We start from the raw sequence: 4,180 nt of genomic DNA, 5'->3' as shown, positions 1-4,180 counted from the left end.
GGGTCGCCCTGCTCTGTACGATCGGGGAGCGATTGCTTTTCCCTGAGTGCGAAGCCCGTCTCGTGGTCAGCCGGGGGGGGGCGGGGCGGGGAGCGGAAGGGAGGAAGGAGGCTGGGTGGCCTGTCCCACTGCTATCGGAGGGGGGGCGCTAGACTGCCTAGACGAGCCCAAAGAGAAAGGAAGGGGTTCGCTCTACTTTGGAAAGTTTTGGAAAAAGAAAAGAAATAGGGAAATTCGCCAGCTGGTGGGATGGGAGTGGAACCCACCAACCTGGCGGAGGTGAGGCCTTTCTGGTCCTGGGATGCTAATGCCCGAGAGCACTTGGGCTTCTTCCTACCTGAAGTGGAGCCCAGCCTTGAAGCTGGTGCCCAGGGCCCTATCTCCCAGGGCTAGCCTTCTTTGCTGCAGTCAGGGGCACTCTCCCGTTTGACCCCATGGCCATCTCGAATGCAAGCCGCCCACCCTCCGATCGCCACCACCCCCCCACCCCCCCCCCCCACCCCAGCTTTCCACCTCGTTCCTTCCAGGTTCCCAGCTCCAAACCTCTTGTGCCAGAGCTTCTCAAACTGGCAGGTCGACAGGAATCCCCTGGGGATCTGTCCAAAATGCAAATTCCAAGTCAGTGGGTCTCAGGGGCTTGAGATTCTGCATTTCTCACAAGCTCCCAGTAGACGTGCTGCTGCAGGTGGCATCGTGTGTACCGCAGGTTGAGTAGCTAGGGTCTTCGTCCCCAGGCCTAGCATCCATTGCTGGGACTGCCTTCCTCCCACTCTCACCCCCTCTTGTCCTTTCCAGTTACATCCTGGGGTCCTTTGCTGTAATCACGCAGTTGCATGTGCGTCCAGCACTCCCCTCACCTGGCTGCACTGTCATCTGGCAGGAATCCAATCCCAGAAACACACAGCTCTGACTGGTCTAGGCTTAAACTCCAGCATATGGTGCCAGTTGACCAAGTACCAAACCCATCCTGGCATTCTTGACTGCAAACCCCATTCGTGCTTTGCCAGCTGCTGCTGGGTAAGTTCTTTCAATGGGGAGCTGGAGGGGAGACTGCAGGGGTGGAAAGACCTCATCCTGTTTGCTTCCCGTGTGTTCCTCTTCTGTCAATGTCACCCACTTTTGCTTCTTCATCCTGGTAGTGGAAGTTGGATGGGGGGGGGAAAAGGAAGTTGGATGGAACATTCCAGAAATAGTAGTTGAATCTACTTTACAATTAATCCAAAACCTGTTGAACCAGCCTCATTTTCTTCTACCCAGAGACCCCAGCCCAACCCAGCAGCACACCTCCCATCCTAAGATACCAGCTCCCTGGGGCCCCTTCTTTAAGCATCTACATTTTACTAAAACCACCTTAGAAGCGGTAGCTACTTCCTACAGTTGCTACTGCTCCTATTTTACCCCTTCCAATACGTAGTTTGCCAGTCTTTATGCCTAGTTAACAATCCTTTACATTAAATTCTATTAAAAAATTGTGTGCTTTCTCCTCGCTGATACGACCCCTAACCCCAGCAAGCCCTTGGGGCTGCCTGACAATCCTAACCATCCTCTCCTAAGTGAGTATTTCCCACCTCTGGTCAAATTACCAGCCCATCTTTCCCCAGCCTCCCTCTCAGCTGATGACTTACATTGCTTTTTCTTTGGAAACATAGAAGCAATTCAAAGAGAATATTCAGACACTTCCACCTCCACATCTAACCACCCAGAAATATCAAAGCACCCCCCCATCCCACCCCACCCCTTGTTCCCATCTGAGACCAGCCTGACACTTGGGGATTTACCATTTTTTAATAACTTCTATCTTAAAAAAAAAAAAAAAAAAAGCAATCTCTTGACCCCCTAATATTCCCATCAGTTACCAGCCCTTCTCTTTCCTCCCTGCAATGGACTGAATGCATCCTCCTAAAATTCAGAGTGGAAGCCCCAGTGCCCAAAGTGATGGTATGAGGAGGCAGGGCCTTTGGTGATTGATTAGGTTTAGATTAGGGTGGGTCTCCATGATGGGATTGGCACCCTCATACTGGAAAAATGGACCTGAGGAGAGCCTGGCTCAGTCCATGGAGAGGGGGACTCCTGACCCCCACCCAGGTCTTGAATTCAAGCCTCACATTGGGTATAGAGATTACTTAATTAATTAAATCCATAAATAAAGTAGACCTGAGATCTGACTCTCTCCACTGTGTGAGGACACAGTGAGAACATGGCTGACCTACAAACCACGAAGAGGGCGGTGGTCTCTCCCCAGGAGCCAAATCTGACTATACCTCGATCTTGGACTTCCAGCCCTAGAATGGTGAGAAATTTCTGCTGTTAAAGCCACCCAGTCTGGCATTTTGTGACAGCAGCCTGAATGAACTAAGATAGTCTCTTTACACCAATTTTCTTGGGAGAGTTGCCTCTGTGCACTGTCCTCCCTTTGTCTGTTGAAACTACACTGGTCAGGCCTTTGCCCCCAGCACTGGGAACAACTCTCATCAAGGTCTCTTGTGATGTCCACCAGTCTTAGACTGGGGTCAGGTTTCCATCCTCCTCTTCCTGCTTCCTTAGCGGCATCAGATACTGTAGATCACTCCCTCTTCCTTGCTGACCTTTCTTCCCTGGGACCCCAGGACCTGGGGCTCTCCTGGTTCTCCTCCCACCGCACTGGCCACTCCTTCTCCATCCCCTTGCTGCTCCTTCCTCTTCCCTGGACTTGACGGGCTGAAGGGCACAGAGTTCCCCTCATCTTTATATGCACTTGATCTTTGGTATGACCCAAGATCATGCCTTTAAATACAATTTGCCATGCCTGTGTGTGCAGCCTCTACCCCTCCCTGGACTCCTGAGACATACGACCAGTGGCCTCCTAGATATCTCTAGTCTAGAAGTAGGCCACCCTCACCCCCATGACCTCACTCCACCCCTTACTCTTCTTCCCACACTGAAACCCATGCCCCTCACCCTACCCCCTCCACCCTCAGCCCCACACCAATCCTGAGTCCCTGAGTCTCCACACAGGTGGGTCTACTTTGCTTTGTTCAACATTTATCCCAGGTTCTGGGACCTTGCATCTGTTGCTCCCTCTGCTATGAATTCTTCCTGGCTTTTCCTGTGTCTGATTTCTTCTCATCCTGCCAGGTCTCAGGCTCCATGCCACTCCCTGCCCATGATTACCTAGTGTGCCCTCAGCTCCACCTCTCCTGGCTGCCCTCCTTCACATCATCCTGATTATTTTCTTTGGAGCATTTAGCACAGTCTGTCATTATTGTATTTGTCTATTTGTACACTTGGTTAACCTTGGCCACTGTGTTGCCTCCCATGTGCATGGCCTATAGCTCTGCTGGTAACAGATGAAGACAAGAATGGATGGGTGAAATAAGCCGATGTATCAGGAACGAACATCCATCTCCTACTGCTCCTCCAGAGAGAAACTACCTCATAATTCATTTATAAAGCCCCTTCCCGTTTTGTATACCAGCTCTCCCACTTACTTGGGTAATATTTTCTACTTTCTAAGGCTGTTGTCAGGATTAGATGAGTTAATACAAGTAAAAGAACTTTGAGGGGATCCCTGGGTGGCGCAGCGGTTTAGCACCTGCCTTTGGCCCAGGGCGCGATCCTGGAGACCCGGGATCGAATCCCACATCGGGCTTCCGGTGCATGAAGCCTACTTCTCCCTCGGCCTGTGTCTCTGCCTCTCTCTCTCTCTCTGTGACTATCATACATAAATAAATAAAAATTAAAAAAAAAGAACTTTGAATAGTATCTTGGCCCAACATTAGCCATTGTTATGAAGTTACTGCTGCTTGGAGCACGAATGCAACCTGGGAACCCTTGAGAGAACAGGTAGTTTACATCTAGAATTCACTTTTCTTTCCCTGTCAAACTCCTACTCCTATTCATCCTTCAAAACCCAGCTTGAATATTATCTCCTAGCTTTTTCATAAGACTTTATTGAGAACCTTCTGTGGGTCAGGCTCTCAGCTTGACTGATTTCAAGAGATGCAGAGACAGAGGCTGCTTTCCCAGAGCTCAGGTTTACACGTGCAGAGAAGGCAGATAATGACATAAGGATGGAAGGCACTCTGGAGAAAATCACTCTGGGATAAACAAGCACTAGCCAGGCCAAGAACAGCAGAGGGAGACCTGCCAGAAAAAGCTCAGAACCTCCTCTCCCTCCCAAGCCCAGCCCCTTTTTAAAAAA

The sequence above is a fragment of the Canis lupus genome, chromosome 3 (genome assembly GCF_048164855.1).
Source record: "Canis lupus baileyi chromosome 3, mCanLup2.hap1, whole genome shotgun sequence".
Taxonomy (NCBI): Eukaryota; Metazoa; Chordata; class Mammalia; order Carnivora; family Canidae; genus Canis; species Canis lupus.
The sequence above is the reverse complement of the archived record's forward strand: the minus strand, read 5'-3'. Positions refer to the sequence as shown.